General features: G+C 38.9%; 1 long non-coding RNA gene across 3 annotated transcripts in view; it reads left to right on the top strand.

Moving 5' to 3' along the window:
* The window catches only part of LOC125318170, an 87,995-nt gene extending 71,602 nt beyond the window's left edge, over positions 1-16,393 (top strand). For all 3 annotated transcript variants that reach the window (XR_007200292.1, XR_007200311.1, XR_007200306.1), the window contains 5 exons: positions 9,908-10,024; positions 10,131-10,260; positions 11,850-12,014; positions 13,615-13,718; positions 14,539-16,393. This is a non-coding gene — a long non-coding RNA (uncharacterized LOC125318170). The remainder of the gene's footprint in view (positions 1-9,907; positions 10,025-10,130; positions 10,261-11,849; positions 12,015-13,614; positions 13,719-14,538) is intronic.
* The last annotated feature ends 7,344 nt before the right edge of the window (positions 16,394-23,737 follow it).

Genomic DNA, 23,737 nt, shown 5'->3' with positions numbered 1-23,737 from the left:
TTCTGATCAATGAAGTTTATTACTAGAAGAACACAAATTTTTACTCAAACTGCAAAGTGGGGCTATTCCTGTTTGTCTAACAGAATTGGGTGATTTAGAGAAAAAGGGCTTACAAAAAAATCTACTTCCATAAAGTAATTTTGAAATCTTTTTATAAGCAAAATTGTCAGAAAGTCACTGAAATGAATATATTTTCAGGACAGAAAAGAAACTTTGAGAATTTGAAACAATTTTATTGTTCTTATTGAATTCCTGCTACATTTCATTAGGAAAGTAGGCTGGTGTGACTTGCAGCTAAACATGAGCCAGTTAATCACTGTACATGGAAGTACAGGCCTTACCTTGGAAACCTGTGACTTTTCACACTAAATCAACAAAACCTTCATATATCTTCATATTGAGCTCCACTGAGTTCAGTGGGATATTGTGGATGTCTATTGATACAGATCAGCTTTCAGGGTTAGGGCCAAAGTAATTTTTCTGGGAGGAGTTTCGTTGAAGTCAAAGAGGATCTTAGGGGAGCAGAAAATCCAGTCTGAAAAATTCTTTCTCAAAACAGAAAAGAAAATGATAGCTGTAAAACAGTAGCTTACAATCTCTGTAGTTCCTCTTTTGACCTGTCCAGGATGAGTAAATCAGTGATATTCATAAAATAAACCCGGGCAAATAATTTACTATGCATATTAAAGCGGAGGATATGTGTGGCATTAGAATAGTGTCATAATGATATATGTTCACCTATTTACAAAATTGGCTAACTCATGAGGCATACAATTTGTGTCTTTACTTTGCAGATAATTTTTTTTCCTAAGGGAACATTTTCAAAAGAATTCTTAAGATGTACTATTATGTTAACTTCAATAAAAATGTTATTGCATGTAAAATGAATATCTGATGGTTGTCTAAAATGTGTTTAATGATTAATAGCTGTGAAGTAAACAGTAAAAGAATCATATCACTCCAGCCTTGTCAAATAAATTTGGGATTAATTCAATTTGCCTTAATACAGTGTCTCCTCTAGAGATCATAAAAGCTTCTCTTTGGGGCACTGTTAATTTTGATGGTCCTTTGAGTATTTGGCTGTCTTTCCACTTTTGGAGCCCCATTTGCAGCCTGATGTATTGTAGTCATTCGCTCCACTGTAGTCCAAAAGCTCTTTGCTTACCATACCCAGGCAAACTTGTAAAATTGATTTTGATCACAGCCCTATTAAACACATGTTTTGCAAAGTGGAAGTGATGAGTGAGGAATATGTAGCCTGCAAGAGCCCTCCTACTTAAATGTAATAATGTTAAAAACTGAAGAAAAAGTTGCTATATAGAAGCATGACAATATTTATACAAGCAACTCTTAGGGCCTGATCCTCTCATTAGTCTGGTGCTGTTGGAATCATTCTTGAATTCAATAAACTTAAATATAACTCAAGATTTGATCATGAGTTAATGGAATTTAATGAAAAGCTATAAAGAAGAGGTGGAGTAAGCCTCAGAGTGGTATTAAGCAACTTTCTTTTTGTTTGTTTGTTAGCAAAAATCAAAGATTTCCCTTTTTTATGTATATGTTACCATTTGGCAAGGGGTTTAATCAATTCCCTGGAATAATATTTTTATAGAAAATTTCAATCTGGCAATAAATTTAATATTTTAAAATATTTGAACCTTGTGACACTAGTCTTTTTCCATAGGAAAAAGCTCCTTGTTTTTCTTATAAATCTACCTTTTTCCCCTTGTTCAAATATTGCTTTTTGTTTTCTCTTAAAAAATTGCTGGTACTTATGAGAAAGAATCTGTCTTTATGATGCTTGTTTTGATAGAAGAGAAATTGCTGTCAACATGTCGGTGTGAGGCACAATCCTTTTTTACTTCAGTGCTTTAACTATGTCATTCTAATGAGGAATGTAATTTGCCTAATAAAAAGGTTATCTGTAAACTCCAGCTGTCCCTTGTGCTGTTGGAGTCAACACAGAACTTAGCAGGTGTACCTGGTGAACCTGGGAATCCCTTGCCCCAAGAAGGAAAGGTCTGGTAACTCACCTGAAGAGGCTTTGTAGTTGTAGATGCTGGAAAAAATGATGGGGAAGCAGTCCCAAGTTTTACACTTCAGGCACAAGATTATCTTCTGATACATCAAAGGGTGGTGCTGCCATCCGCAGGGATCTGGATAGGCTGGAGAAATGACCTGACTTGACTGCTGACAAGAACTTTACAGAGGTGGACAAGGAGCAGTGACAGGCCCTGCACCTGCAGGCAAACAACCCCATGCACCAGCATAGGCTGGGGGCTAACTAGCTGGAAAGAAACTTTGCAGAAAACAACCCGGTGTCCTAATGGATGCTAAGTTATCATGAGCTATGGGTGTGCCCTTGCAGCAAAGGCTAAATGTATCCTGGGCTGTATTAGGAGAAGTGTTTTCAGCTGGTCAAGGGAGGAGATCCTTCCAACTTCTGAAGTACTGACAAGGCCACTCTAGATTGCTGTGTCCAGTTATGGCCTCCCAAGCCATAACTTGTTGATTTAGCATGAAGAGACACATGGACATACCAGAGAGAGTCCACTGAAGGTTAATAAGGGACTTGAGCATCTCTCCTGTGAGAAAAGGCTGAATGGAGCTGGAACTGTTTAGTCTAGGGAATAAAAGGTTCAAAGAGGCTCTTATCCATATTACTAAATATATAAAGGAAAGGTACAAAGAGGGTGCCAGCCTCTTTTCAGTGGTGCCCAATAACAAGACAAGAAGCAATGGGCTCCTGAAGCAGGAGTTTCCTTTTGAACATGAGGAAACACTTTTTCACTTTGCAGGTGGCTGAGCACTGGCACAGGATGCTCAGAGAACATGTGGAGTCTCCCTCCCCGAAGATATTAAAAAACTATCTAGTCATGGGCCTGGGCAACTCTCTACAGGTGACCCTGCTTGAGCAGTGGGGTTAGACTGGATGACCTCAAGATGTTCCTTCCAACCTCAACCATTCTGTGGATCTGAATGAGTGCTTGTATTTGTTTTCCAGACTTTCATGGGCAGTGAATCCAGTGACAGACCGAATGAAGGCTGTATCAGTAGACTATGTTGTTTGAGCAGCCATTATTGATCATGTGAAATAAAATGGTTGCCCAAGTCTTGAGTAGAAATGGAAACCTTACAAAGAAGAATATGCCATGTGGGGCTGCTAGTTTTAGTCTGGCTAAGGATGTTATTACTTCAGATTTGTGTAGTGGAATGAGTTTACCTCACGCCTAATGGACAGGTATCCTAAAACTGTAAATTTACATTTCATTTAGTTCTAAATGATGCTCTTTCTGGTGTTCTCAGACTTAGATCTGGTACTAGAAAATTCAGCATTCTGTAAACTTGTCCTCCATCTTTAAAGAACATTGTAAGAAACACAATGATTGCTTATATTATATTTTGTGTATAGGATGCCAACATCTAGAGACAGCGGTCAAGAAAATCCTTTTATAGAAAAAAACAATCAATAATCTAGTTTAATTGTTAGATTCATCAAAGTTTTTTATACATTGTAAATCACAAAACTGAAGCCTTGACTTCTACAAAGACAGACCAACATTTGTCACATGTATACTGTTTATGTTACTCTACTGCATGCCTAAGTAAGCAATGGGCCCTGCATGGATTTTTTCAAATCAGAAGTGTCCCATATCCACAGTCTGTGGCTCAGCCCTCTTTCTATTCTGTATGGACACCTGCTTCTTCAATTGTAGGGCTATTTCACACTTGCAGTGGTGTGAAATTAGAATTAAAGGCAGCTAAGGTCCATTAATTTCAAACTGTTGTTATGATCATACTGGCTACACAATACATATTTGAAGTAGTTTGATTAAATGTGTATACAAAGGATGTGATGAGTTGTTGCAGGTTTACAGTTTTGGACATGCTGAAGGAAAAGTAGCATTTTGTTGTGTTGCAGTAAGGGTAAAAAGCATTATAAATAGATATTTCTTATCATAGCATTATGGTGACAGCCAGCAGTAAATGCGTGTGAAATCCCTCTTAACAAAATCAATGCAACCCAAAGAACTGTCTTTTGGTTTTGGGTACAGAAAATTCTGTTCAGCATTATCATCACAATGCAAATGAGCTTGGAGCTCCTTGACCACACCAGTATGGTGGGAGAGACCTATCAAAACCCAGGGATATCTTAGGATATCTCTGAAATGGATGGTGGCTCCACACTATTATCCCTTCCCCATTATCAACCACTTCCTCATGGCTGAGGGTCTACAGCACGTGTTTTGGACAGCTGTTTAAACTATATAGAACCCCCAAGTTTCACTTGTAAAATAAAGTAAAAAGATTTTGAAGTCAGAAATTGGGAGCAGAAGCTAAAATTCCCTGCTGCTTTTCATTCTGCCTTAGTCTCTGAAATTTCTCTTTAAAGCAAGTAGCTTAAATTTTAGGGCAACCCAAAATATTTTGCCACAACTCCCTTGATTTCCAAGCCCTTGTGGTTGAACTCAGAGTCTCTGTGTTTAGCTTGTACATTTTTTTGTGGTTTAATATGTTTCCTTCTCTTCCTGATATATTTGAGCATCTCTGTGCTGAGCTGTCTCATCTGAAAGAGGCTGACAGCATATGAAGGCAGAGAATTACCCTTTGATGAGAAAATGCAAATCCTAAACAAAACATTTGCAGAACCACTAATCACCATTTCCATACAATTGAGCAATGATATGGTATTTACTATAGAATGACTCAAAGGTAAGGAAGGCTCCTTATAAGAAATCCAACAACTTCATATACACCCCCTCCACTTCTTTTTGCAGAAAAAGGAATTGCACTCATTGCAATCAGTGTCAGGACTCCCTCAGTGTTTGGTGGAACTGAGGTTTGATCTCTTTGGTCTAAGAAATGACTTGTGAGTAGTTTAAGGAGTTGCATAGTATAGCAGGAAACTGTGTTGGCAAATATTGTCAAAAGGAGTTTCTAAATTTGGAAGGTGTGGTGCTCTGGATCTGGTATTCAGAGATGCTAGGTAACCCCAGCTGTCGTTACTTTTCATGGTTGTGAATTCAGCACTTTGAAATGAGGGAACTGGCAATGCAAAAGTAACCAAAATCTTGGAGAGTTTGGAAAGTATTGGTCTTATTTTAAATTTTACTTCTTTGACCTTACTGTTACAATTATGGCTACTTCATTAATTAATTTTCACAATTTCACAATACCATTTGATAAAGAAAAGACATATATCTGTGAGCTTGGGCTTTTTTGGTATTTTTACATGCTTTTCTTATTTAGTTCAACTTATACTTTAAAATAATTTAATTTAGCAGAAGCTGTTTTAATTCTGATTGAACCTTAATTTAAAGCTGTGGATATTGTAATTACATTTAATTATAATGAGCATGGGTTTAAAAAACCCTATTTAGTCAGGTTTGGGTTTAAAAAAACACATCAGTTTATGGTGGGTCTAAAGGCTGATATTCTACTGTGTTAGATCCTGTTTATTTCTGCTAGTAGATCTTGGCTAGGAAAATGAATTCAAGATTCAGATGTGCCATTTTTTTTGTACCTAGTAGAACCTGTAACATCCAGATATTCAAGAGTGAATGCCTTAGGCACACTTCCATTTCTGATTTGGATTCTCAAAGGTTGAAGAAAATATTTAAGCAAAATATCATTTTACTTCTCTGCATTACAAAAAAAACAGACGAGGAAGCTAATATGGAAAAAGCCAAAGGTCCTCTTTACTGGTGGAAAACAAAGTAGCTTCATCGTAGGGTATATGTGGAGTGCTAGGAGAAGAATAATTTAGGTGTACTGAGTCTAGTAGCCTGCAGTGTCTTGTCTCCATTGTCAGCAGAAGATTGCATTGTGTTCAAAATTTCTAAGCCAATAATTATGTTCTATTTATCAAGTCAGACAGAGATTGAGTCATTTGACTTAACAAAATTTAAGTTGTGATTGATCTCATTGTAGTGTAGAGCAGCAAAAATAGGTCAGATAAATCACCTTTAAATGCTTGTTTTTCTTCATTAACTCAATAAAACCCCAAAACACACAGATTAACTAGTTCAGATATAGACATCTATACTCCAGGGGATTAAATAAGATGAAATCTACCCAAACCACTCACAGTTTGGTCCCAGCTAGATAAAATAGGCTGTAGTATGTTTGGTCTGGTTTAGTCTTGGTCTTTACAGGTCACGTAGCTGAGACACTGGTCTGAACTGAAAAGCTAATTGCCATCCTTAAAAGCTTAAGATTTTGGGGTATATTTCTGCTAAGTGCATACCTGCAGGTGAGCAGTGTTTTTGTAGTTGGGCTCACATGTTGGCATAGACCTACCTAAGGCACTTAGTTCAGTAGGAAGAAACACTCCCTCCTTCCGGATTTTGTTTCCCTTCTGACCACCACTAGCCAGTGGGTCAGCTTTCTCAAAGACTTTGTTTGCAGCCAGCAGAAGCAGAAAGTGTTGGAGACTATGACCAAGGACAGAAACACTTGGGATATTGAGGTGTCTCCAAGATAAAACATCCCAAGAGAAGGGTGTTTGATCTGGGAAGCTTTGGGTTTACTTTTACACTGTAGGAAAGTAACTCAGGAAAGGTTAATGTCATACTGGAGGGGTGGCAAAAGGGGGACCCACTAATTGTCACTTCGTTAGAGAAATGCTGCATCTGTTGCCATGTCAATCATATAAGGAGATCTTTCTGTAGGTCAAGTGGCTCTACATTATTAATGTGCATGCATCTGGAAAAAGCCAAATTCTGAGAACATCAGTAAAGTTCAGGTGTACACATTTTATGAGGAACAGAAAAGGTGTGAGAGTCTCTGAGTGTGCTGAAGATAATTTTCTTAGGCCTTGTGTTTTGCTGGTTCATTCCTCTTGATTTTGAATACCCTTTTTATTTTTTCCCTTGAATTTCAGACCAATTCTTTAACTTAAATTTGTTATCTTGCACTGTCTCAGGAAAAACAGCTGAAACTGCTCCTATAGTTTTCTAGCTTAGTCCTCTTTATAATTTCCTTTTCAGAGTTTAACTCAGGATTTGCCAATAATTAACCATGCGTTCAATTTTTTTGAACAAACACCTTTATGTAGTCTCTTTTTGCAGTTTCCTAAGCTTGCTAATATTGCCTTGATTATGTATTATATAAGGAATTGAATTTCTTGGAATTAAGGTGATTCTTGATTTCATCAGTACTAAATCTCCATCAAGTTAGATTTCTTTTTAAACTCAATCTGACTAACACTTGTCTTTAGCAAGAGATTAAAATATATACAGTCCCTGAGGTTATGAATGTGCTTTTAATTTGCTTCAAAAGTTTGCTTGGCCCTTCAGTGGACTTTCTCTAGTATGTCCATCTACTTGCTTACTTCTACTTGCCAAACTGGCAAACTTCAGGTCTTCAGTGAGCAACTGCTTCCAAGGATCTGGCTCAGGAGATGGATTTTGCTTCTTAGCATTGCTATAGTTAACCTTTAGCCATTTCTTATGTCTTCTGTAGCTTTTTACCAAAAATAAGCAGTTGGATCCCCCTGTGGCTCTCCTCCAGTGTCTGCTGCTCTTCTGTATTTCTTCTTGACTCCACAGCTCGGATCCATGTAGCCTTCCTGCCATCAAACGCTCTGCTGTTTCAGTAGAGCATCTTTTAGTTCTCCGGTTCTTCCTGTTTATCTTCGGATCTGTAGGTGGGGGAGAGGAATTATGAAATTATTTATATTAGCATTTATAAATCTTATCTCTCTCCTACTTTAATTTGGGATATAACTGAGACAGACAACATGTTTTAAAAGGGGATGAAGTTAAAAGCAAGGTTCCATGACCTAACTGGGTTATGCATATTTTGGAATTGACTAAGGGGAAGTAATAGTTTTCTAAGAGTTGTAATTCTTTCAGTGATGGAAAGAGTCATTTTATGACAAATGCTATTATACTTCAAAGGTAGAGAGAAGAGGTGAAAGTGAAGCCACTGCTTGTGCTAAAAATTGAAAGTCACCCTATCAGTGCTCTTTACTTTCAGAGTAAAACTGAAAAATCTGAAATATCTAGTTCAAATGTTTGCCATCAACTAGCAGGCATTTGTTTCTAAAGATGATAGAAGCAGTTTTCATTCTTTCTGCCTTCTCAGTGATTGATCTGTTTCTTTCTGGTTTTCTTTCAGAGAACTTAATTGCATGATGTTTTTTCAAAAACAAGCACATCAAATGTCACAACATTAGCATAATCATAAAAATGTCAAGCATTCAGTGCATTTGCAGTATGCCAGAGATTACTATTTTTTCATGCGATTAATGTGAGTCTCTGGATCATGCCTTTGAATAGGCATCTCTTAAAAAGGTGACTAGTGGTAGCAACAGATTATTCTCATTAGGGAAAAGAATAGTTTTTCCCTAAAGTAGAATAAAAGTGGTCCTTAAAAGCAATAGATCCTAAAGGAATAGACAGATGTAAAAGGTCAGCTAAGGAAACGAAAGGATACCAATAGAATCATAGAATCATAGAGCATTTTGGGTGGCAAGGGATGTTAAGGAATATCTAGTTCCACCCTCCCTGCATGGGCAGGGACATATTCCTCTACCCCAAGTTGCTCAAAGCCCCATCCAACCTGCCCTCATCCTGTGGTTGTGTTCTGTGCAGATTTTTGCTGTGTCTGGCTTGCCGTGTTGATCTCCACCTGCAGGAACCTGGAAACCTGGTTCACAGATTTCAGTGCCTGTCATAATCTGGATACCACCATTTGTGTCATGGGTAGTACTGCTTTTAAATATAGGTAGTTGACCAATGCTGTTTATTTAAGATGATTAGATAAGTTAAAAAGCATCTGGTACATACTAATAAATGTACTTTTTAAATTGCATCTAAACTTGCACAGACTTTGTTGTACTGCTTGTACTAATTGCAATAGCATAATTTTTTGGTTAGTAATTTAATGGAAGGATTTGGGACTGTGAATCTCAATCATAAGGATGGAAATGTGAGAAATGGGAGTTTCAGATACACTTTGTAAAGCAACTATTATAATTTTCTGTGCAGAGTCCCTTCATGTTTCTTGGCTGTTACAGAGGGAAATAACCACAAAATACAATTAGTTACTTTAAAATTTGGACATAGAAACCCAATTTATTGTCAGTGCAGTAATTTGCTTCCCAACATCCTCTTCTGGATTGTGTCCAGAGCTCTTCACTTTATTTGTGAAAGCTGCCTTCATTAAGCTCTTGACTGCACTTGGTGAGACTGTTATCTTAAAAGAGTTCTTGGCATTGTTTTTTCCATGCATGGAAAGCCATAGACACATTCTGCAGTGTTCTGGTATGATCACAGGAGAGGAAAGCAAGCATGCTGTGAGCAGGGGATCTCCTCCTCCTTACAGCCTCTGAAACTCCTAATAGGTTTTTCTGAGGAGTACCTTGTGATGTCACAGGACATCTCTGTCTTACTGTCTTTGTTCACATGGGCAGATGTCTGCCTTTTGCACATTGCACCTGTGAAAAATACAGTGGAATATGAATAGGTCACACTGTTGGCAAAATGTGCCAAACTGGTAACTTTCTCCCTCTAAATATGTTTATGGAGAGCAAAGCCCTTGTAAACCCCTCCATTTATGCTGAGGACAGAGTCATTACAGGTAGCTTCTCCTAATGTCTTCTCCCTTTAAGCAATAAAAATTAGGTCTCCCTGCTTGGTTCACTCTTCTGCTCTATGATACATCTGAAATCGTGCTCAGCTGGTGCTGGTGTGGTGGCACCAGGTCATGCTCCCTGGATATGGGCTGCAACAAATGGGTCACTTCAGCAGAAGCTGCCAAAGGGCCCTCAGGGGATAAATACCACTGGGTAAGAACTGCCAGTGAATGGCTGGGTCTGCATCCTCTGACTGCTCTTCCGACCTGTTCTGTTCTGAGAGAGTATTTTTATGCTGCTTTCTTCTTTTTTTTCCCCCCCCTACAGTTACCTTTCTGAACCTCACGGCATGTTTGATGTTCATTGACAGACGTCATGTGAAGCTGCATATCCCTCTCCAGGAGCAGAAAGGAGGCAACAGTGGCTTCAGTCTGCAAACTGACTGTGAGTGAAGGGCAGGGATGTGCCCACGCCCACATGGATCTCCTGCAAGAGGACATTTTGCTCATTCCTTCTCCTTCATGTCTCCTTACATTCTTCCCTGGCCTAGGAAATTTGACTTTGTCTCCTGCAGTGTTTGAACACCTGTATCCTTTCTAGTCTGCTGGGTATCACTTCATATTCCCTGAACTGATGATGGGATTCTACCAGATATGTCAGAGGACATGGATTTGGCCGTGGTAAGCACTGATAATAAAAGAGTTGCAAGTCACATTTTGTAATGCATCTGCTGGACATCCAGGCCACAAGGATGGATTCAAATATACATGTGAATATTTCAGAAAACTTTCCACATAACTGTACTATAGAAATAACATCCTTCAAAATCCTGAGTACTGAAATGTTTGCAATTGCCTGTGTAATGTACTTTTCTGGTCATTAAATTCTGCTCTGTGCTAGTTTTCAACATGTAAGAACAGGTCCTGCCTTTACCTTGGGGATGTGATGAGCTAGCAGCAGAGAAGCAGTTCTTGCTTGCAGAGCAGTAAGACCAGTGGAAATAATCAGGATTTGTGTATTGAAAAGCAGAAAATAATGTATATTTATGTAAAAAACATGGGCAGCTTTCTAAATTATTTTCAGGTGTCTTTTTAAATCCATCTGTAAAGATGAAAACAATGTCAGAATTTTCCAAAGTCTCTTTTTAAGATGAGTTTTGAAGGCAGTTTCCAGGTAATGTACATTTGTCATTCAGCAACTCATGTGATGCTGTGCAAGGTTCCTATCCTGCTTCTGCTCAAGGCAATTTAAGATTTGACATTGATGTCAGGGAGACAGTAGCAAAATATTTCAGGTGTACACTCAGACCTCAGGATCCATCCCTGTCAGATGGAGATGAGTATAGCTTGGGAGCATGGAGGGATTTTAGGACAACAGTCTCTGCACTGCCAGGAGCATTTCCTGGCCTGACGTGGAGATGCCTCACGGGAATTGCTGCCTCTGATGTCAGTAGAAGGGGCGTTAGGGTGTACAGTGTGTAACAAGGGGACAGCCACAGCTCCTCTGCTGTGCAGGTTGAGGCAGGGCAGCTCACAAGTCACTCTTATTTTTTCCCTCTAGTGAATGAGCATTACAAAGCGAGTGTGTCTTGTTGCACTGCCAGCACAATAGTCACATTCTCCACCTGAATTTGTAGATTTGCACACAAACATCCCCAATCTGCTCCCTGATCCATTATCCAAAATGTTTTCACATTAAGTCTGCAGCTGATTCATACTGCCTTCTTCCCCCTAGGAGACCACTAGATTTCATTCCTTAGCTAACACTGTCTACCTTCAAAAAGCACACAAGTCTTTGCATTATGGCCTCATAAAAAGCTGGTAACTTTCGCATGTCAGGAATTAAATGGAGATGTATAAACAAAATGGGAAGCATGGTAAGGTGTCAAGGAAAGGGAAACAAAAGAGTGTGATCCAGGACATTACATCTCTTTTTGGGTGACTTGACTGAGATACAGATTGAAGGGACAGATCTTTTTACTCCTCAGAACCAAAAGAGAAGAAATTGCTTTGCTGGAGGCCACTTCTTCCTGACTGCCTTCATGTACAGGTGATTTGTTTCAGTGCACAGGGGCATATCCTGCAGTGTTAAAATCAATGGGAATGTTGCTGCTGAAAATAGGAAAAGCATTTTATCTCTGTTTCTGATAACTGATGTCACAAGATCTTGGAGGGGGTTGTATTGCTCTTAAAAACAGTCTCGACTTGTGTTTTATTTCTGGTGCCTAATGCCTCCATTGTAAGTGGCATTTCACTATGCTGTTACCCAGGATGCTGTCCCTTGAATTCAGCGAGAAGGTTACACACTGGGAAGGCATATGAAACCAGCTCTTAGAGAGAAACAAGTAATGAAGACGTCTGGATAGAGGAAGACACATCAAAACCCACAATTTAACAAAGTGGGTGTCTGAGAACAAGAAGCAGGAACTGGGGAGGTGAGGTTTAAGCTAAACTTGTAGCACAGAACAGTCATGGTTACACTGGATCCTCAACTTGTTACACTCTCAACTACTCTTTCCTCCCTGGAGTCTTTCCAGGGCAGATGGTGCAGCTGAGGCTGCATGGCCTGAGGCAGTGTGTTGGAGCAGCAACGTGTTGTTAGCGGGCTTAGCAAAAATTGTCTTTTTTTTTCTTTCTCAGTCCATGTAGTGTAAGCTGAGGCCTAACTCTGGACTTACTGTCTTCCTGTGGTTGAATCCATAGAGAACTGGACTGTAATAATGGCAGCAGATTGTATATTTTCTTGCTTTGGATGGTTTGACAGCGGGTCAGTGATAGCAGTGGTTGTCAGAGCAATAAGGATTATCTGTCTGTTATATTTCCCTTTTCCCACTTACTCTGCTCCCCAAGCCGAATTATGTTTTTTTAAACAGTTGGGATTTCTTGTGCAAGTTAACTTCCTAGAGCTTGTGCAAACCTGGGTTCTGGTTGTTCCAGTGGAGCACTGTCAAGTCTATGCACAGCCACAGTTTTCTAGTTTCTTTTCGAATATCTGATTCCAAGCAGGCTGAATCTGTATCTCCGGGAGGTTGGTATTCCCCCGGTAATACTTCTGTGCACCCTCATCTAATAGATCACTCTGAAGACCAACAGCAACAGCTCTCCTTCAGTAGGTGGTGGCTGCAAATTCCTGAAGTGAGGAAGACTGTTCTGAAATTTTTATCCAAAACTTGGATTTTTCTCTGTATTTGATTTTTTTTTTCATAGTTCTGTTACATTTATATGTTGCTCTGAAACCTTCAGATCTTCTCTTAAAGTTGTTTTCAATTTAGGTCTTCAGTAGAGGGGCTAATTTTAGATATGCAGTTATGCTTTTTTTTTCTCATAAGAACCTACTAAATAGAACACACTTTTCTACAGGATATTGTTCTGGTTTGGAGTCTACCTGTTTTTCTTCTTTAGGAGTGTTAAAATGATGTCACTTAATTTGAACAGTAGCAAACCTCAGCCCCAAACAGAGAAATATGCAGTCTTTCTCAAGACATGTTGAGACATCCCCCTGCAGCTGTAATGGGTTATCAGCACAACATCTCCACCCTTTTACCAGATGCAACCTCTTAGAGGCAACTTTGTCTTCAGACTTCATTTGTATATCATCTGATCTCAACTAGTGTCAAAAGACCCAGGATCTCTGCCTGTTTGCTGGGAACATTGATCCACTCACCACAGCTATGTACAAGATGGGAAGCCTTCCTTCCCTTGCATTCTCTTTCTCTCTTAAAAAAAAAAAAAAAAAGCTGTCAGTATTTCAGAAAGTGTGAGCAGCAGATCTTTGTGTACTTTAATCCATAAATAAACATTTCTTCTTTTGAACTTCATTAAAATTGGATGTGCTTGTAAAACACTTCAGCATCCCTATCATTTAGACATATATGGTGATGAATATTGCAATTAAGCTTTGTCTGTAGGAATAATTGTTGTCTAGAAATACTCAATTTATGCCAAAACAATAAATAAGAATTGGACTACAAGATATACTCTTATAAAAGTAATTTTAGAACAAGATATTAAGCTCTGCTCCTGCTGTTTTAACAGGCTGGGCCAAATGCATCTTTGTTTTTATGACCAAGCTTGAAAGGGAAGTTGTGGAGCCGTGATTTTGGTTTGACTTCTGCACAACTGTATCTGACTTTCTTCTGGTAAAACTTGTTGATGTATCACATTCAAATCTCCAGCTTTGCCTTCTCTGTGTTTGACCTGAAGAAAGGAATTCCTGCTTTAAAATGCTCATCAATCAGTGCTGTGTAGTTAAGCTGATAACAAAGCTAAGGTTAAGCCAGTGTTAATTTACCCAACTGTTACATTACTGACAATATTTGTCAGCAAATGATTTTAATTAGACCAGCATAATGAGATAAGTAGGCTAAAACAAAGCAAATGACTAAAACTAAAGAGGGATTCTGCTGACAAACAAATCCTTATGAGAGTAAGAATGAATTTTTTTTTGCCACCAATGTCTGAGTAGCACGTGGGAATGGAGAGACAGCACTAATCACATGAGAAATCACTTAAAAATGATGCTGGTGTGCTGGAATGCTGAGCTGGTGTCAGGAAGGCTTACAGAGTTTGAGCAAGTGCTGTGTAAACTTCCTGTGCAGCCTTGCATGTCGGTGACACTCTCCCCCTGCATTGGTGGGGCTCGTCTCATTTGTGTGCCTGCCTTATGTGCCTTGCATGGAACAGGACAGGGAAGGCTTGGGGAAGGTTAAAGTGAAGAGGGAGCAGGCACTTGTGCTGCCAGGAGATACAGTGGAAGGACATGTGGAATAGGACCTACAGAAGTTTGTGGCTGTAATTAAGAACAGGTAGGGAAAAAACTGGGAAGAGTAGGCAGGGGAAAACATAGTATTTGTTTTAAGAAAGAAGTAAGAATGGAGAAACGTTGTTTGGTGTTTGAACATAGAAATGTTTGGGGTGCATAACTTGCTGCTCTATTTGTCTCTTTCTCTCTGTACATAGCTTCTCTGTTCTGATTTCTGGGGGAGTATTCTGGCCCCTGTGTTATTTCCCCCTGCCTGCCCATGGTCTTCCTGAGACCTGCTGGCAGAGGGAGGTTTGCACAGCCTGAAGTGTTGACTCTGAGAAGTGTGAAGGAAACAGAACTGTGCTGGATAACGTGACTCACCTTGGAGAAGTTGGTGTTTTCCGGCGGAGGAAAAGTGTAAAGTTTCAGCTTTGCTAGTCCAGATGTTTTATTGGATATTGCTGCAGTAAGAGATACCCTGGTCTCCATGTCTTGCTCAGTCCTGAACAGGAGAATAACAAGTTACAGACTAACATAAATGTTTAATGATTTATGATTAAAAAGATATATTAGATGGTGACCAAAATATTAGGTTAATTGACTACGGAGTCCTAAGTTCCCCAAAAAGTAGCATTCCAGCCAAATATGGCTGAAATATCAGCTGTCTTATGATGAATATTTTAAAGATATACCTAGGGGTTCATTCGCTTCAGTAATGAGGACAGTTACCTCTAGGGAAAGGAAGCTATATTATACTTGCCACTTAACCAGGGGCTGGTTTGACAGGTATCAGCTCAGAATATATGTGTATATATAGGGAATCACAGCAGCCTGTCTCAAGCTTACTGAGCAGGAAATGTTGTGCTGTACAATACTTTGGGTTTCTATCTATGGATTTGTGGATGGCACTGAGTGGGATTCAGACTATTTTTATTTCTGAGTCTGATTGTTGAGGTGGAATCCATCACCTACTAAATATTAAATCAGCAGGTTTTTAAAAGAGCAACACTGTCTCTGCTGACTTGAATATTCTTATGTGGCCCAGAGGAAAAGAGAAACAAAGACGAGAAAACTATCGTCTTTGGCATTCTTCTTAATATTAATGATTTCTCTAAAGTTTTCAGACTGTTGAAGGCAGAAAGTGAGATAGTAGAACTTTCACATAGGTAAGAAATGACCCAGGTGAAAAAAAAGCATACATTATAAAAACCACGGTGAAACTTCTGGAGTGGAAATATTTGTTGGAAGAGATGGAAAAAATGCATCAACAGATTATTTTTAAACAAGTTTTGTTTAATTGTTTCCAAAAACACATTGGGCTGGGAATTACTAGGAATGTGTCAGTTCAAAATTACTTGAACAATTTCATGCAGATGCAATTTATGTTAGATTTTACTCAGTGTGGTTTCCGAAACCTAGTGTTTGCAAGTGCTGAAGTTTTGAGATAACTACCCAACTTACATGATATTGTTCATCTTACCAGGCTGACTGGAACTGTAGATAGTTCCTTCATGTTTTTCTTTTTAAAGTTGCACTTCATAGACAATATCCAAAGACACCAATGCCTGAGGTTTCTGAATGAGTAGTTCTAATATACCCATGGTTGCCTATATGAACACTCATCATGCACCACTGCACAAATAAAAGCCCATCTCTGTCACTCTTAAAGGATGCTTTGAGCCCTTTAAGGATTCTTTAGGATTTTAAATATTACTTTTCTGATAATGAGCAGGTAGGTGAAATAACAAAGGCATGACAAAGGATGGCACATTTTTTTTGGTTTTACATTTTGTAAAATAGTCACATTTCAATTCCAGATATCAAAATGAATAATTTCTACACCAGTCTTCTAAAGTCAGTGAAGAGTCCTAAAAAGTTTCTGGTTGGTGACTGCTAAGATGGAAGCTTACTTCTTATGTTACATTTTTATAGCCTCAGATGACATATCAAAATGTCCTGGATGCCCTGATATTTAAACAGTACATCCCATGCCATCATATGGTGGGAGAATTCCAGTCCTTTGCTTAATTTCAAATAATTCTTGTTTAGCGAGATGAATTATCTAGGTTTCAGAATACAAGTGATTTATTCTGATGCTCTTTGTTAGATAAACTGACCATTCAATGCAAAAAAGGGACAAAATGAAAGTACTCATTACTCATCAACTGATGCTTTTGCAGATTTCACATGCATTTTTTAAGATCATGTTACACATTAATCAGTTTGTCTTAGTCACAGAGTTGTTGCCATAAATGCTCTGTATGTACGTGGATATCTGGGATGCTTTGTAGGAGCGGGGAGGTAAGGAAAAAAGGAAAGTTCTAACATGGAAGTCGGGAGGGAATAAGTGAGATTACGAGTTAGGAGGGACTCTGAGCTATACAGCTCCCATTCTATACATCTGAATCTTTAAAGATTGTAGGGTTTCCTTTCCCTGTGTAACTTGATGTGCCCTGGGAGTTTTGATCAAATTGTGGTGTTATTTAAAACCCAACAGTTATTATTTTCCATCTTGAGATAAGGGTTGAATTATCTTACATTGTCCAGGGACCAGAAACTTTGTCATCCTATCAGTTCACTCATTACCTACAGTGTTTTAATAGTGTGTGAAAAAGAGAATTTTTGAATAAAACCATGCTTTCTGTTTTGAAGAAAAGTTGTGTTTCTGGATTTTGTTTTAGATGTGATGTCCTGTTACGTAAAATCACAATATAAAGACTTCATCAGGACTTGGAAGGTTTGGGAAAAATAAATGGGTTTGTTTGGGTTTTTTTTTGTTTTTGCTTTCAATACTATATGGACTTACATTTTTCAGATTGTGAACCAAAATAGATGAATATTTCCAACATCATGTAGCTCAGAATTTTTTTTCCCCACAGTGATAGCAGTGAATTATGAGAAAGATTTTGGAGTGATAGTCAAATATCTGCACAAAGGAAGCAATCTCATCCCTGAAAACTGTAAAAATTTTGCAGAGTGGTGCTTCATTTTAAACAAAGTCTAAATCCACTGGAGTTGGAAGTTAGTGCTAACACTCAAAATCCTAGCTCAAAGAACTCGCCCTTAATTTCTTTCTTCCTCCCTAATTCCTATTCCAGATTTCTTAGCCCTTTGTCATGTCTTAGATTTGGTTTGATATAAAGTGGTAAGGGAGTCAATTTACTTGGCATAGAGCAGTAAGGCTCAAGTTCTACAACTTCCACAAGGCCTGAAGGTCATCTGCTGTCTCCAGGCATGGTTCAGAAGTGTCACAGCTGCCTGCAGTGGCCAAGGCAGAAATGTGGAACTTATCCCATGAGGCTGGTCCCGGCCCTGCTGTTGGTTATGCCATTCCAGCAGCTCCTGTGTGTGCACTTCGTGTGGGCAGACCTCAGCAGCGAGTGCTTTGAACTTATGGTGCAATGGGTAAGAATGGGTGACCATTAATTAATTACCCAATCTCTAGGACAAAGCAAGCCAGTGGCTAGAATGAGCTGCTGCAAGTCATGATGCAGATTTCTTCAAACAATGGGAGATTTGGTGAAGTGAGCTGTTGATGTAGCAATCTGCTCTTTAGTAAGCTGTGGAGGTTAAAAGAAAGGTGCATGGACATAAACTCATGTGTTTTTTCCCCCCAAAGGCCTCAGCATAAACCTGTCACTGCCAGGGTCTTGTTTAGGAATGATATGACTGTCATGTTCTCTGCCTGAGATTTGTAGAAGTTTTTTAATTGCTATGTGTACCTACCCCCCATTTTGCTCTTAACTCTCTGCTCATTTTTCTTTCCAAGTCACTGTTATAACCAGTGATTTTAGCCAGAAGCAGCTAAAATGACAGAAATCTATAAAAGGGGTTCATGGTTGGAAGTAGAGCACTACATGCTGAGTGTTGCCTGCCAGCGTTTTACTTGGATTTTAAGTGAAGGGGAAGGAAGGTAAGAGTTCTCTTCTTCATTTTTTAATTAATGCGACACCGTTTTCATTCTGAAGTGTCACACACTGAAAATCAAAGGAGCCTTGTATAAATAAAAAGAAAAAAAAAGGTTCTCCCGATTAGTAATGGAAAACATTTTCAAACAAGATCTACAGAATTACGAGAGGGCTGGCAATTCCTCAAGGTGAAAGTCTCTCAAAATCATAACATAAATTATTGATTTGTCCAAGTCTCTTCTCCATAGGAGATTTACAATCTCATTTTCATAGTTGTCTTAAGAAGGGAAGAGAAAGAGATTCTTATCTAGGTCAGAATGAAAGCATCTTCTCTTTACAAAACAATAATAAATCCCTATTTTAGCTAAAGCGAATAGCTGTGCTATGAAATTATGTGTTCATATCAGAAAAAACTCCATTTAAGAAAATATATTTACAGCTGTGCAAGTGTAATCAGAACCACACTATATGACATCTCAGATACAAGGATGGATTGTTGTGAATAGTAAGCCAGCTATGTAAGGAAGATGTCTGGGCTTTTTTGAATTTGGCTGATAAGAACTGTCTTCATGAAAAGAGAACTCCCCAAATAAAGAGCAAAGGGCGGAAAGTATGAAGACTCTGGCAAATTAGAAGGGAGCAAGATATGAATCAGTCCCTTTTTTTGCTGCCACCTTAGTTCAAATACAGCAGTATGGGTCTAGTGAATAAAGACCAGGAAAATCAAATGAAAGGCTAGGTAAGGTAATATGGCATGTGAGTGAAGGTGAGCATTTCTTGAAGAGCTGTGACTGGGAGCAGCTCTCCAGGTCTATGAAGAAGGGATTTGACTGCTGAGGAACCAAATAAATTGAAACCCAAGAAGAAAGTAGTCATCTATTAATCACCCCAGGCAGGAGAAGGGGGTACTATAACACACAGCAGGAGACACAAGGTGATGAGCAGAAATGCACTGAGCAAGCAGGAGGGGTGTTTTGGCAATGTTGCCTCGCCTGTGGTGAGAAGCAACAGACTTCAGATGTTTCAATCTCCTTATACACGAGATTCAAATAAGCACGACGGAAAGGGTTAAAATTTATTATTAAGAACAAGAAAGGACTAGTGGAGAAAAATACTCCAAGGATTAGAGTTGTATGTCAAAGGAAAAGAAGTCTTCAAATGACAGACAGTTTGAAGCAAGTGATCTTAACTGTTTGCTGATCGGGGTCTTAAAAGTGAAAAACATGACATAGAATTTAGTGCTCATGTACTTTGGTAGACACAAAACCCACAGAGTATAGTTTCTAAAGACTATTTTTAATAAAGAAAACTACATTATGTTATCCTGGACTTAGTGTGAGGAATGTGTTAAAAACACCATAATAGAAAAGTGAATCCTGCTTTGGGTTTAGTCTGATCATTTGGTCCCTGCTCTTGGTACTCTCTTGCTGTTCAAGAATTCCTCCCCAGATGGTTACTTTTCTGGCAGAGTAACTCAAATCAGTTATAGGTGCAACAGGCAGAATTAGTAAATATTTTTGTCTGCCACATACAGCTATCAAGGGAACAAAGGTATTGCAGAGGGCAGTATTAGATTGTCTTATACAACTGTTGTCAGGCATCTGAAATAGTTTCAATTTTTATGACAGCCTTTGAAGAAGAATAATGACCCCTAAATATGGATATTTGAATAGAAGTTTGCAGATCTGTCTTTAATACTTGGCTTTTCCCCAGATTTCTGTTTTCAAGACTGGCACTGTCTGGTCAAGCTATTGTGGATATGTTTGTAGCATGCAACGCAGTCTGAGGCTGAAAATGGAATTCTGGAGTGTAAGGCAAGGATAACTGTATGGGGACACTTTCTTCCATGCTATGTTGTAATAAGAAGCAGGTAGTTGCTACAGGTGATAAGAACTAAGTGAATACTCACTTAAAAATTGCAGATTAAATGTTAAGATGAAATCTGTGTCAAACAACAGTTCAGAAACCAGCTGGACCTGTGTGGGCAGTAAGTCCAAATATTTCCCTTTTGGACTTGCTGTTTTTCACAGTTCTTCAATAGTTACTGTCTTCCATGGCGTTGAATATACATTGAAGTTACCCTAGAAAGATTTTGCCAGCATACGGCTATTTCTGAGTGACCTTTCCATCAGACACGTGCAGATTTAATTTTTATTCAAGAGCTGCAAGTGCCCCTTTCAGTGCAATCATGTTCTTCACATCCAGCTGTGCTGTAATTCCATCACAACTCATGCAACTGCTGTTTGGGCTGCAGGTGAAGCTTCACCAGGATTGTTGTTGGGGATTTAAAATAATGTTCATATTGTGCTTCAGAATTGTCTCAAAAGAACATCCAGCTTGCAAGTGACTAAGAAAAATAGCCTGTGTCAGTAAAATAAACAGATTTCCTTCAGGTATACGGGAAATGAGTTCAACTGATGAGGAAGGAGGAACTGTTTTTACCAGATCATTTTTTCTGACCATGACTAGACATTGTCTTTTCCCAAACACTGTCTTTTTCCTTTGTGGAAGAAAATTGTTCTTCTTCATGGTTGGAAGGTTTCGTACATACCAGGTGGCAGTTTTGCCACAGGACTGGCAATTGTCATATAAAAAGTAGTTCAAGCTAGGAATCCCCTGGGCTGGTGGGTTTGTCTAGTGTGGAGCTCTTTCCTTTTCTTCTCATTCTAAGGGTACCCCTAGGGCTCTTGCCTGGCTTGATTCTGGTCTTGCTTGTGTTGGTGTAAATCAAGAGTAACTCTGCTCCTGTCAGTGCTGTTCAGGTAAATGAGATCAGGCTCCAGCATGTGGTATTCAATCACTCTATTCTGTTAAAAGAGCTAAAATGGGTGTTCATCTAGTTATGATTTGCATTGATCCTCTGTTCTTTAGTTTTGCTATACATTGTTTCATCAGATGTCCTTCCATTTTCTCCTCCTACTCACTACTTCTTACTTAAACTAAAGCCGCTTTCGTTTTAAGTTCTGTAAAGCTTTTTACAAACTTCAGTTACCTAAGTTTCATAACATTCCTGTAATGTCAGTTAATCAGCAGGGTTGTACAACTGCTGCATCCCATCAAATGTAGCTCCGAGACCAAAAGAAAAAAAACCAAACCCAAACAAACCAAACAAAAGGCATGTTAAGACAAGATTAAGTATGCAGTATTAATTTAAAATGCCTTCAGAAGTCAGGGCAAGATGTGCTATCTAGTTTACAGGAAACTTTTGAGAGAAAAGAAAAGCAAAAAACCAAGCAAATATGTTTCCTTCATATAGAACATACAGAAGAAATTTCAGACAGAAAGCAGACTTTGTGGACAGATTGGAGTAATATTCAAAACTCATTCTGTTTCGTTACAGTCCATTTGTGGCATTGCTTCCTTTTACAATTCTCCCTAAGGGGTTTTCTAAGATATTTAGGAATCTATCAGGAAATCACAAGGCTTAGCTTGCTAATTAGTGTTGTGAAGCTGTGTTTAAAACATACAGCAATTCAGTTGCAAAGTGTATAACATCTCCAAAAATCCTATTTTCTCCTCTCCCACCTTTCCTCCTGCTGAGCAGTGACTCACAGTGTGCTATACACTCTGGGCACAATTTATGGGCTGCTGTGAGGGGCTTATTATTTATGAAAATACCTGTGCCTTCCATAAGACATTTCCCCCTTTTGGGCAGAGGCTTTGCTTGTAGCATGGAAGTCCCTAGGTATGAGTGCAGGTAAATTTGTCCAGGGATTCTGGCCCAACACAGAGATCATGACATGACCACGAGTCAGTGCCCAAATGCATTGTAATGAAAGTTTTTCAGTTTCAGAAATCGAGCTTTTGGGCAAGTAGGTCTTGATGAAATCTATTTTATTTTTCTGATGGGAAACAGACACAGTTTGCTGTTAAGTAAATTTTATGTTGCAAAAGTTAAAAGGGAAACATTTCCAGAAATCTCTTATTGCAAGTCAATATATACCATTAATATGTTCCCTACTGCAGTAACAAGGAGACCTTGGGACCAAGCTCTTACTGACTGATTCTCATGGGCTCAGCTGGTGGTCCTTGGGCCTTATTAAATTCTCCTTGTCTTGTTTTTGCACACTTATTCCCTTGAGCTACAGCTTAACTGTGTAAATTCTCTCATAACTTGTCTATTAATAAAATTTGTTTAGCGTTAAGGTTCAGGGTTGGCTCATCCCTATGATAAAGTCTTTTCAGCTTTCAGCACAGTCAGTTATGTTGCACTTAGCTTGATTTGCTTTGCTTAAGGCTTTCTGAACAATTGGTTTGCTTGGTGCTGTTGCTAACCCCAGTTCTAGCCGTGTGATGACCTTTCTCCAGCCCTGATTATTTATGCGTATCCTGCAGTTCACTGGGGAAGTGTGTGTTGGCTTCCAAACAAAGATTGCTGTCTATTATATATACCTAAAAATACAACTGTGAACATGTGTAGGAGCTGGGAGCAGGATTTTTTTTTGCTGGAGTTTATTAACATACTATTGTATTTATTTCAAAACCTACAAGATGGATGTTTTCAGAGGGTTAATGTTCAAAAATTGCTCTAATTATAACAACAGACAGACTGATAGGTGCAAAGTAGAACCGGTTACATTCATGGGCTTTATAAAGAAGTTCAAACTATTGCATTTATATATTGCTATCTTCACTGGAAACTTGGGGTTGCAAGAGGAAATTCCTAAGCTTTTGTTGCCACCTACAAATCCTGTAGAGTGGTAGGCAAAAATGAATACAGTCATGGGTTTTGAAAATGGCCAGCTACCCAGAAACAAGTAGGATGAAGTGTCCTAAATTTATGTGTTCATTAAAAAGAAAAAAAAAAAAAAAAAAAGGCCAAGCAAAAAAATCTGTTTGACTACTAACTATACCTCTCTGCTCCATCTCTCCATCTTTCATTTGTTTAGCCAGATTTCCTAAGATGAGGCTTAGGTCTTCATCCTCTGTGTATGTGTGTGTGATTGCAAGATGATCTCACTCATGGAGTGAGCAAAATCAGAAGAGAAAATTTCTGAATGTCTCTATCATGCAGAAAGCTTCATCTGCAACTCATGCCTACTCTAACACTCAATAGCAGTCACAATTGTCATGCTCTAAAACACCAGGCTGCATTAATCTGGGCTCTCAGAGATTTTATTAACTTTTGCTAATAAAAAGACAATTCCACAAATTTGGTGTTGAGTAATAAGCTATAGTTTATTTCTTTTTCTTTAAAAAAACGTAATTGTAAAAGCCAGTAACTTTTGACTGTGTGTTGATTAGGGGAGCATACAATATGGGGAAGCGAGAAAGCCCTCCTGTGCCTGTGTGAGTCCTGCTGCAGATTGCAGAAGGGAGAGTTTTCTTCATTCTGCTGCAGGACAGCATGCCCCATGGCTATTTGGTACTGCTGTGCACCAGAGCAGGGGCTGCCAGGGGTCAGGCTCAAAGGAAGGATGGCTTGGAAATACAAATATATCTCATTACTTTTACTCCCTCATGGATTCTTGCCTGGTCCTGTAATTCCTGCATTTTGCACTTACCT

The sequence above is a fragment of the Corvus hawaiiensis genome, chromosome 1 (assembly GCF_020740725.1).
Source record: "Corvus hawaiiensis isolate bCorHaw1 chromosome 1, bCorHaw1.pri.cur, whole genome shotgun sequence".
Classification (NCBI taxonomy): domain Eukaryota; kingdom Metazoa; phylum Chordata; class Aves; order Passeriformes; family Corvidae; genus Corvus; species Corvus hawaiiensis.
This window is presented reverse-complemented; position numbering and strand designations above follow the sequence as displayed.